The sequence below is a fragment of the Crinia signifera genome, chromosome 11 (assembly GCF_055691185.1).
Source record: "Crinia signifera chromosome 11, ASM5569118v1, whole genome shotgun sequence".
NCBI lineage: Eukaryota > Metazoa > Chordata > Amphibia > Anura > Myobatrachidae > Crinia > Crinia signifera.
The window spans coordinates 26,781,235-26,794,247 of NC_139227.1; positions in this window are offsets into that span (position 1 = coordinate 26,781,235).

Genomic DNA, 13,013 nt, shown 5'->3' on the forward strand with positions numbered 1-13,013 from the left:
CCCTCCCCCCCCCTATAGCCGGTGGGCACCGGGGCGCCCCCATCACACCTCGCCTGGGGCACTCCGGTGCCTTGCACCAGCCCTGGTGGCAATGCATGCTGGTACTTGTAGTTTCACAACAGCTGGAGAGCCGCAGGATTGCCAGGTCTGTTCTAGAAGATAATAGAATCCTATTGGTTGACCATAGAAACATCCCATCTTCAACAGAGCTCCAATATTAGTAAGTGAACCCACATGGAGTAAGTTTACTAACACCATGTTCTCATTGTCTCCCCAGCAAAATCCCGGGTTTTGAGCCTAGGTTTCTTCCGGAGCACAGATCATCTCAGCTCACAGACCACCTTCACAATGCACTGCGGACCCGGGAAATCCCCAGGTCTGCCCCCTTCACATTGGTTTCTGGGTCTGCCAACAAGTGTGAGAAATCTAAGAGCAGCTTTTATTGGCTGTTAAAAGAACGGCTTTGATTGGCTGGCTAAGATGCTGGGTTTTATGGATGCCATTGGCAGACAGTATATTTGATATGTTGTAGTACACTTTCGATTCCTTAACAGTGCCAATCACTTGCTTCTTTATTTCTTCCTCTCCTCTCACAGCCAGTAGCGCCAGCACCTCCTCATACACCCAGTGCCAAGTCTCATCTCCTCTTAGCAGCATTAAATGGACATCACATGTCACCTGATCGCAATCATTCCCCAAGCAGCTTGCTTTTTCACGTCCTTTGTGAAAAACCCGGGCCGCGTCTGTTCACACCGGTGGACAACCATTTAATTCCCAGGAATAACCCCGTAAAAAACCTGTGTGCAATTACAGGGGCATTACACACAGGAATTTCACTCACACCCATTTACACTGAGGCCCTTATTCAGATCTGATCACAGTACAAATTTGTTGTCAAAATGGGCATAGCCATGTGCACTGAAGGTGGGGCAGATGTAACATGTGCAGAGAGTTAAATTTGGGTAGGGTGTGTTAAAACTGAAATCTAAATTGCAGTGTAAAAATAATGTAGCCAGTATTTACCCTGCACAGAAGCATAATAACTCACAAATCTAACTCTCTCTGCACATATTACATCTGCCCCACCTGCAGTGCACATGGTTGTGCCCATTTTGAGAACAAATTTGTACTGCGATCAGATCTGATAATAAGGGCTTGAGACACGACGCGGGAAATGACCGCTTGCCCTGGCAAAATCTTGGGTGTCTGCGGCAGTGAGAACGGGGTATAAGATGGGTGTTCTATTGAAGATGTGACGTTGCCCTTAGCAACCAATCTCAGTGTAGTGTAGGATTTTTTCTGTCTCAGTATAGTGTATTTATAACATGTTTCTCCCAATTGTAGAAAGGATTGCTGTTTTTCAGAAGTGCGCAGTGGGTTTACTTAGACAGCTTACTTAATTTAAAATGCATGAATCTTTTCAGATTTTTTTTTTTTTACTATGAGGTAAAAATGAAATTAGCAGCAAAAGTATTAAAATATTGATAGTAATCCATTACAGGCTGAGGATTTACAAATCAATTATTCATTTCAAATTAAAGGTAAGGGTTGGGTTCCAGCGTAGCGTACTGTACTTCTCAGCAGATGTTTGGATGGTTATTCTTAAACATCTGACACATTTTTCTAAAGCAGAGAAGAAGAATTTACTTTAAACAGATACACATTGATGTTTTTGAAGAATATTTTTAAAAAGTGATTGAAATATTTTTTAAATGCGTACTTTATAAATCTATAATGTCTATCTATCTATGTCTAATAGGAAGGGTTGGATGAGTTAGGTTTTGTTGGAAAATTGGATTTTAGTTTAAGTTTATGGAAGGGGGGGGCGGTATTCAATCCGGGGCAGCGAAAAATGTAATATAGTTCACCGATCAGTATTCAGTCAATTAGTAAAATTTTACCGATGTCGTTCCACTTTTTTTGGGGGGCCAAAACCATGTGAATTCCCAGCAACTTTGCCAATCTACGCGGTTTTCGAGGATCACTGTGAATGAATAGGGCGAGTTGCAATAAGTGAAAATTTATGATTTTTCGAATGGCGAAAAATTCACCAGATTGACTACCCCCCTATATATTTAATCTGACAATTTTAACATCATGGCAAGAAAAGCATCGGACTTTGGAAACATTTTGGCAGATTAACTCGGCTGTTCTCCAGTTGCGTGATCAGTGACTAGGACTCAGTGACTAGGACTCAGTGACTAGGACTCAGTGACTAGGACTCAGTGACTAGGACTCAGTGACTAGGACTGGACTCAGTGACTAGGACTCAGTGACTAGGACTCAGTGACTAGGACTATGGGGGTTATTCTAGTTCACTCCTTCTGGCAAATTCCTTCTTAGATGGACAAAACCAAGTGCACTGCAGGGGGGGTAGATGTAAAATGTGCAGAGAGAATTAGCTTTGGGTGAGTTATTTTGTTTCTGTGCAGGGAAAATACTGACTGCTTTATTTTTACACTGCAATATAGATCTCACTTTGAAGTAAAACCCCATCCAAATCTAACTCTCTCTGCACAAGTAACATCTACCCACCTGCAGTGCACTTGGTTTTGTCCATCTAAGGAATTTGCCAGAAGGAGTGAAATCGAATAACCCCCTATATTTTAGGATGTGAACTGGCCATTTTTAGGGGCAGATTTATTAAGCTTGGAGAAGAGATAAACTGGAGATAAAGCAGAGAAAAGGTAAAAGGAGATAAAGCACCAGCCAATCAACTCCCAACTGTCTTTTTCAAACACAGTTGATTGGCTGTGCTTTATCTCCTTTTACCTTTTCTCCGGTTTATCTCCAGTTTATCTCTTCTCCAAGCTTAATAAATCTGCCCCTTAGTGTTTTGTGAAACATGTTTTGGATCTGTACCTCTGGCAGTGGTTTGGATCTGTATCTGTTCCAAAACATCACCCTTCAGTGTATCGTGTTTCGTATCCGGATTTTTTTGGAAAAAAATATACATTTTTTTTTTTGCTAATATGCTATTATTAACCTCAATAACATAAATTTCCACTCATTTCCAATCTATCCTAAATACTTCACACCTCACAATGTTGTTTTTAGGCCAAAAGGTTGCACTGAGATAGCTGGATGACTATGCTAATTGACACAAGTGGGTGGACCATCTGCAGTGGCACTGCAGAGGCAGACAGGACGGCAGTTTTAAAAACTGACAAAAAATGAGCCAATGAGCACATAATGCAAAGAAAATAGGTGCAAGATGGAATTGTCCTTGGGTCCTCCCGCACACCCTTATGTTGTATTAACAGGACATGCACAGTAATAATTTCAGCAACAGGGTCTGCCACAACTAGGGTTGCCACCTCATGCATCATCGATTCCTGGAGAAACTGGGCGGAGCCTAATTATGTAAGAGGGCGGAGCTACAACCGCAACCCATGATCAGACAAAAGGAGGAGGACTGGGAAACCCTCCTGCACCCCCTGTATACTAAAAATAACAGGACAACACAGGCTGCTCCCCCTGTATACTAAAAATAACAGGACACCACAGACTGCTCCCCCTGTATACTAAAAATAACATGACACCACAGGCTGCTCCTCCTGTATACTAATAACAGGACACCATAGGCTGCTCTCCCTGTATAATAACAAGACACCACAGGCTGCTCCCCCTGTATAATAATAACAGGACACCGCAGGCTGACCCCCCTGTATAATAATAACAGGACACCACAGGCTGACCCCCCTGTATAATAATAACAGGACGCCACAGGCTGACCCCCCTGTATAATAATAACAGGACACCACAGGCTGACCCCCCTGTATAATAATAACAGGACACCACAGGCTGCTTCTAGTGTTGCCAGAGTAGCAGCCAGAGAATCAGAAGGAGAGATACTAGTTTAACATTGCGTTTATGGAGCCCTCATATACAGTACCTAAAACCAAAAGGCGAAGTACAGTACCAGCTGCGTGACAAGAGACCAGGCTGTGACTCACCACACTCAGCAGAGCACAGGCACAGCAGACCAGTCCACCTGGACCCCACTCAGTCACTAGTCCTCATCCTCACAGCCTGACCAATTACTGCAGACACTTGGGGTGAGTCGCAAGATGATGACATCATCATTGTCTAGCTCCACAGCGGTATTAACCTCTGCCAGGCTACTCCCCCTCGTGCCCGGCGATGACACCCCATGCCGACGCCACACGACCCGCCGGAGCTTACCTGCAGAAGTAGCACCACAGTGAGTCTGTCCAGGCTTTTCCAGTCACCCGGATTCCGGGAGAATCCCGGAATCCGGGTGACTATAAAAGCCTACTGGAGGGTTGCCACCAAATACGAGAGTATCCCAGAAATCCGGGAGAGGTGGCAACCCTAGCCACAACTGTGGCCAAAATAATTGTTTTGTTTGGACCCCCACCATAAAAAGAGGTGCAAGATGAAATTGTCCTACATAAACAGGACATGCAGTGTTTAACAAACCATTTCAGTGACAGGGTCTACCATAACTGTTAATATGACCTGCTCTGATCCGTGTAGTAAGTCCCGATGGAGTATAGTCCAAGATTGTCTGGAAAATCGCTGGAGGGATCGGTCCTTATAGATGTTGAAATAGGACCAATCTTAAACCTCAACCAGTGGAGCGAAGGGTGGTTCCAGTGGGAATATATACTTTCCAAATCGGGTGATGAGATGAAATAAACGGCAGTCAGAAAGGTAGGCAGGAGATGGTCCAATATGTCCTCAGAGTCCAAACCAAGGTGGGGGGGGTAGTTAGCACCAACGCGTTTCGCTGGGACTGAATTCCAGCTTTATCAAGGTGACTGTCCTTTGTCTGGGCACTCCTATATATACCCAGACACCCTTGCATCAATTTGCATAATTGGGCAATGGATATGTGTTATATGACATAAAAACAATAAAATATTAAAATATGTGATGGAGACAGACATATAATTCATTCTAACTAATCTCTTGATCTAAAATAAAACCTTTATAGATACACTTTGACATAAGAAAGACGAAAAGTTGATATATAAGAATTACTTCCGGGTCAAAATGTGATAGCTTGGTCTTTGAACCAGGCTTTTATATTCATAATATCATCATCCATAAGGTCTTGGGTAACAGAGACATCAGCAGTATACTTTGATTGTGTCAATACATGTTTATTAAAATAGCAGAAGGGTAAATATGAATGTGAAAAGATCTTATTAGAACGTAAAACCGGATGTGTAAAGCCGATATTCGGCCAATGGGAATGGGACCGGATGTGTAAAGCCGATATTCGGCCAATGGGAATAAGCGTGTAGTGCTTCCTGCTTATTGGAACGCACTCACGTGTATATGGTTCCACCGGTTGTAATGGGAAGTGTTCCCCTCTTGCCGGAAGTGGCGCATCGTATTCACTGGCGTATTATCTCGGAGGGCAGGATGTGATGTGTGGTGTCACATCCATCTACATCCCCCTCCCGGAAGTGACGTATCGGCAGATTCTTAGTCGCACACAGTCCAGGGTGCCGCATACGTCTATGTTCCCCTACCGGAAATGACGTATCGGCATATTTAATGACTGTGCGCCATCTTTAACAGCTTATGCAAGTACCAGGGAAATAGGGTATAATTTATCAGACCGGATATGACGTTACGTAATTGATACTTGTGGCACATTCATTCAATTTATCACCGCACATCGCGGAAGTGATGCGTTTCCATCTGGTTTTACTGGGGGGGAAAAAACTATTTCGATGCACACTAACTTCCTTTAGGAACGTTTAATCATTTAATAATTATATATACCTCATTGGGACACAAATATAAAAATATATATATAAAAGACAACAACAATAAAAAATGATATGAGTAATAATAAGAAGAATATTTATAAAATAAATTATTATGAATAGATGATTAAATATACCGAATAAAAACAAAAAAATTTTTTTTTTTTTTTTATATATAATAAATAAAAAATAAATAATAAAAAATACTAATGTTTTTAAAAAAGAGATTTGATAATTAGTAATAACTGGACAATTGATATATAGAATAGATATAGGACATTTAGCTAGCTTATTAAATACATTCAACTGGCTTATTAGATACATACAATATCATTCATCACCATATAAGTAGTGGTGGCAATAATGAACAGGAAAGACAATACCGCAATAATAATTCATTATTAGTGATGGTTCCAGTTGTAACTCTCAGATAGGTATTTTCAGACAACCATCCTACGCAAATACAAACGATAATCTAAAAACACAGGTATATCGAGAAGTTATTCTTCACTCTAAGAATTATATATTTTGCTGAGACTATACTTAAAGGACAGTATTTAACTCCAGGGACTCGTTCAGTCCTTTGGGGAACAGTGAGTTAAATTTAAAAATCCAGTAGATCTCTTGTCTACATAACATTTTGTATCTATTTCCTCCTCGTTTACTGGTGTTAATATGTTCTATTCCAAGTATTTTTAAGCACTCTGAGTCACCATTATGGTGTTCCGCAAAGTGCCTAGATACACTATGTAGCATGTTTCTATTTTTAATGTTTTTTCTGTGCTCTAAGAAACGTGTTCTTAGCGCTCTTGTTGTTCTCCCAACATACTTGAGATTGCAGCTACAAGACAAAACGTAAATTACGAAGTCTGTGTTGCAATTAATTAGACCCCTAATTTCAGTCGGTTTGTTTTCCCCCTCAATTGTAAACATTGTAGTCCTATTGTCGATAAATTTACAGGTTATGCATGAAGTTCTGCCACATTTGTAGCAACCATTCACCTTTTGTGATAACCACATGGTCGGCAGAGTGGGGGCTCCTGAATGTACACTATTTTTGATCTTAGTTTCCTCCCTGAGGGCACTAGGAGCTAACATTGTTTTAAAAGATTTATTTTTCTTAAATATGAACGACGGATGTGGGGGTAAAATACTCCTTAGAGTCGGATCCTGTTTAAGAATGGGGAAGTTTTTTTGTACAATCTTCTTGATCTCTACATATTGTGAATTATAGGTCGAGATGAAGGGAAGGAGTTTCTTATTTTCACTCTCAGAAGGAGCCTGGGAATGTGGTTTCTTTTTTTCCTTTAATAGTGCTGTTCTCTCACAGGCTCGAACCTCTTTGATAGCCCCTTCTATTAGGCCGTCTGGGTATCCCCGTACTTTAAAAGAATGTCCTAAACCCCTAGCTTGTTCCTCGAACGTTTCTATTTTCGAGCAGTTGCGTCTTAACCTTAACATTTGACTTTTCGGAATGTTCTTGATCCAGGACGGATGATGTGCACTCGTATAGTGGAGATAGGAATCAGTATTTACTTCTTTTCGAAAGTTAGAGGTCTGAATTTGACCTTCTTCAATTGTTAAACTAATATCCAAAAAATCGATACGTTCAACATTATAGACGTGGGTGAATTTTAAATTAAATGAATTAGAATTCAAGTGAGTGACAAAAGAAAGTGCCGAAGTGCTATCCCCATCCCAAATAATAAAAAGATCATCAATATAACGGCCATAGAGAACCAGATTCGCGCTCCAGTCGCCCCCCCACACTAGGAGGTCTTCGACCTCCCCCATGTAGAGGTTGGCATAACTGGGCGCGAATCTGGTTCCCATGGCCGTCCCCATCACCTGTAAGTAGTGTTGGCCTAAAAATTGAAAGTAATTGTGTTTAAGAATAAAGGAAATAGAGTCTAAAAGAAAATTAATGTGAGCCTCACTGAGATCTCCATCCTGTATTAGTCTCTTCTCAATTGCAGTCATACCCAGATGGTGTGGGATGTTAGAGTAAAGACTCTGAACATCCAATGTAAGGAAGGCATAAGTTTCTTTCCATTAAAGTCTCCCTGGCTGCCCCAGAACATATGGGGAGGGGAGGTGGGCTCCCCGGGATCCAGGCAGCACAAGCTGCCCCCCCTATAGCCAGCGGGGGACCCAGTATTCACTGCACCCGATCGTGCATATGTAATGATCGGATGCAGTGAATATATGAATATCTAATGAGCGGCTCGAGAGCTCCGGCCCCCTGCTGGCTGCTCTGTGTAAAAAATAAAAATAAAAATTTAAAAATATTTTTTTTTAAATTAAATATATATTCATGTGCTATAAGCACATGAATAAAAATAGCATGCCCCTTCACAGAAAAAAAAATCCTGATTTTTTTACACCAAAATTAAAAACAAAAACCTTTTAGTTTAAAAGTTCACATTCCAGTTCTCCATGAAAAAATGGAGAATTGCTACACAGAGAGACACGGCGAAAATCACTTAAAAAGACGGCGAAAATATCACATTGAATAGGGTGGTTCACTTTTGGAGAGCAAAATGCTCCTTCCAACGCGAAAACAGCACAAACTCGCCATAAAACAAGGCAAATTTTTCTTATTGAATACTGGCCTTTGCCTCCATCCTGCCCATTTGAGTATGGGGGAAAGGTGTCTAATTAGAATTTTTCTGTCACATCCACATTTCAGTGTACAGAACGGAGGACAAACAATAAACTTCAGGAAACAACTTCTAGTACTAGTGCTGAAGCTACTGGCAGCAGTCATGTCACTAATGTGCAAGTCCATCAACATCCTCTGCTCAGGCCGATGTTTTTATTGCAAGAGTGAAATACAATAATAAAACATGTTATCAAACAGTATAGTAATTTGCAAATATTTTTAATTTTCATTTCCTTCACATTTGGTGTTGATATATTACCACGAATTCAAAGATTTAAAAATTATACAATGAGGATTTTGTACAGGAACAATCTTCGGGACTTGTTTCCTAGCACGGCGCCCACGATTTCCATCTTATGGCATCTTATGCATCATATCGCATCGCATGCCATATAGCGGCATGCGATACGATTTTTAATTGTATAAGCACCCTAATGTGTGCTTTCAATGTTAAATGCACACCCATACGATTTTTTGATTGTAAAAGCACTCAAATGGGTGCTTAAAATATTAAATGCACCCCCATGCCACCCCAACTATCAACGCGAACCTGAAGCATTGCGAGCGCAGCGAGCCTGCGAGGGGCGGCGGTACGCGTCCTCCGACCTTTTCATACCCCCACTATCCATGTCGGCATGGAGTTGATTTTAGATAGTGTGGCGAGCGCAGCGAGCCCGCGAGGGGACGCGTATTACTTTACATGTATTCCACGTCCCCTCGCGGGGCACACTGCGCTTGGCACGCTTCGGGCTCGGTGGCTCGTTGCGTTCGCCACACTATCTGAAGTCAGCTCCACGCCAATGTGGTTAGTGGGGGTATGAAAAGGTCATAGGATGCATACCGCCGCCTCTCGCGGGCTTGCTACGCTCGCCACGCTTCGGGTTGGCGTTGATAGTGGGGGGCCATTTAACATTGTAAGTACCCATCAGGGTGGTTGTACAATAAAAACTCGTATACCATCGGATACGATTTTTTATTGTACAATATCGTATATCGTATACCATATTTAGGCTTATGGTATACGATGCGATGGGCGCCGTGCTAGGAAACAAGTACCCAATCTTCAATTAACAATAATATATACTTTTTAATGAATGAATGAGAAAGAATAATAAAAACAAAAATTATAGAAAGAAAGAGGGACGGGGAGGGCAGAGAAGATTTCGCGTGTCCGAGATGACCACCCTAGGCTATTGAACAATTGGTGGGTCCTGCAGAAGTATTCTGGTCTCATACCAGAGGATTGTGCTGAAGCACTTATGTATTTGTCGTTTAGTTTCTATTGGTAATGTATCTATATAACTTTCCCATATCTCGAAAAAAAACTTTGTTTGAGTCTCCTTGTGGAGAGTTGTTTCAGTCCATTCCAGTTTGAATATTTGAAACAATTTTTCCTCAAACATGGGAATTGATGGAGGTGAAGCAGATATCCATTGCTGCAATATGCACTTCCTCGCAACCGAAGATATATAAAACAATAATTTCCTACAACCATCTGAAATTTTGGGGGTAACGTAATAATAATTAATAACCCAAAACAATTTTAACTATGTACAGACAAACGCCAACTTGGCAACATGCTATTTACAACAGTAAGTGGCAAGGAAAGGCTTGACCTATGTTCGTGACTGGTGGTCCAGCTTCTCATGGAGATGGAAGCCCTTATCCCTCTGTAAAAATTAAAAAATAAAGCTTGTTAAAGCACAGGAAGTAACTGTGCATTCAGATATCCCCAATCAGAGTCCAAATGTGTCCACGGTTTGTGATGTCGAGGCCTGACCCTACCGGTGCGGGTGTGGATCGTTTGGTCTACAACAACTAGGTCAACAAGCAATGGGTCGACACCACTAGGTCAACATGCAGCAAGGTTGACATGGGTTAAGGTTGACATGGGTCAAGGCCGACATGGGTCTAGGTACACTTATTAGGGTACACTTATTATATAAGGTCCCGCGGCCAAAGCATTAACCCTACCAACCAGTCAGCCTGGCCAGGGGTCCTGAAGGAGTGGGGACCCCCCCAATAAAGGGGTCCCCCCCCCTCCAGGACTTACCTGACCAGGCTGAAGCCTGGTGCTGTCCTCGATGCCCCGGGCGGTGGGCATCGAGCTGATTGCAGTGTAAAAAATAGAATAAACTATTGTCTTATACTGTGGAACTATGAGTTCCAGCAAGCCTCCCCCCGCATGCTGGGACTTGGATAACCACAAGTCCCAGCATGCGGGACATTAAAGGGCCCGCTGGCACTTGTAGTTCCACTGTACAAGAAATAGTTAAACAAACACACTGACAACCCAGAAAAATAAAAGTTTAATACATACATTACACAAACACACTGATACTTACCTATCTTGAGCCTGTAGGTAGGTCCCTGGGTCCGGGGAAGTCGGAGTCGGAGGAAGGAAGTCGGAGTTTGGGGGTGGTAACCAGACGTTTTCGGGGAGTGTCAGAAAAAATACAGACGTGCCCAGTCATTTTAAAGCAGAGTGTGTGACGTCAGTGCCGGCATCAATCAGTCTGTCTGATTTGCGGATGGATTGCGAATAGCGATCCATTCGCAATTCACTGGCAGATTTGCACTGGGCGGGTTTTCTTTCTGTCTGGGTAGCGGCTAACCACTCGCAGTCATCTGCAGCGATCAGTTCTGAATCAGCCAATCATGTTGACTCGCAATTTTGCGAGATTCGCGCCGCTCCAATGTTTTGGAGACTGCGCATACGTATGTGCAGTCCCCCTTTGCAAATGGCACAAAAACGGAGGGTGCGCCCAGGAAAACGCAGGGTGTCCCAATGCGAATGCAGGTGGCCAGATGCCTGCTGGGGTCTGACTTTACATGACGTCAGCACACGCCCCATTGTTGGAGCCGCACACTGCAAATATAGGTCAGTCGGCGAATCAAATGATTTTTGCCCCGTACGCTTCTGTGCAAATAGATGTTTATGCTAAACATCCATTCGCATTGAGGCGGGGATGTCCGCGCCGGGGGCGGGCATTCGCTCACCTGGTGGGTGGTGCTAGAGGGCTCCCTAAGCAACAAATCAGGGGCCAAATCCAATGAATCTAGTATGGAAATGCAATGTGTAACAGTTAAACAAGTCTCTCGCTCACTCTAAGGTTTCTGAGCTGTCCAATTTTTTCAGATTTTATTGAAGTTTAAGCAGCAATGTATCAGTGTACTCTGAAAGCAAAGAATACATAAAAAAATTGGTTACACAATAATTTTGTGTGACAAAATTTCATCAATAGCCACCTTGTGTAGATAAAGCACATTTTTGTTCACAATGGAAATCAAATATTGGTAAGGAAGAACTCTCCAACACTAATGGCGAATTCCCCAAAAACGTGTTGCACTTTTAGGTTACTTTGCTGTAGCATTTCTGTCCAGTTCAACCAAACCATACTATCGCTGTCCAAACTTCCCTTAGCCGCTCAATGGATCTCAAGCTGTTTTCACTGTTGTTATTGTCTGGTTGCCAGGAGAGTTTAGGAAGCTCCCTGCTTTGAACACACAACATAATAAAATAATACCATTTCTGATGATGTACTGTAATAATAAATACTGAGAAATTCCATGCTTCAGTCCCTTTGCCAGTAACCAAGAGATATTAATGGATTATTTGTTTCATTGGTACTACATTTCGTTGGTGCCAATGGGCCATTCCCATGGAAGGGAAAATGACAATATGACAGTCGTGTCACTGATCTTGTTAACTGCTAATTGTTAGGCACACAATTCCACATAGTGTAGATTAGATTTTATTAACACATGTATTTGTACGCTCTACATTTGTGCTAGAAATACAGTTCAGGCACAGTATTTAAACACCAGTCTGTAAAGGGCCCAAACCGGAATGTCACGCCAACACTAAAGCCCTGTACACATGAGATATTGGCTAATGGTCAATTTTGACTAAGCAATTTTGAGAGAGATTTTGGCTAGATGCACTGGAGATTTTGGGGGAAATTTACTAAAGGAAATTTGTAAAGAATAGGTGTATTTGTATCCAGAAATACACTTATTTTTTACATTAACTATCCCGAAAATACAGCAATTTATATTCGTATTGATGTACTATCAATACGAATACGAATTGCCGTATTTTTGGGATAGTAAATGTCAAAAAAAAGTGTATTTCTGGATACAAATACACCTATTCTTTACAAATTTCCTTTAGTAAATTTCCCCCTCAGACTTTTTGTCTAAGTAATGTAAAGGTCCATACACACTGGGCGACTATGCCCAGCGTGTATGGACAGCGATGATGACAATCATCGCTGCGGGGAAAGCCGCTCCGTGCATACACACTGAGTGGCTTTCCCCCTGCCAGGCGCTGAAGGAGGGGGGGAGGACTGTGTTGCATAGCGGAGCACTATGCAAAGCCGTCCTGAAAGCCGCTCATCTGCTGGTATAACCAGTAGATGAACGGCTTTCCCGGCGATGTTGCGGGAGCACGCAGCAGCGCTCACCGCTCATCTCTGGATCATACACACTGGGCGGCTTTGAGCTGAAAGCCGCTCAAACCTGCTGTTTTGAGCGACTTTCAGCTCAAAGTCGCCCAGTGTTTATGGGTCTATAGTCCATGATTTAGTTAAAATCACCTTGCCTAT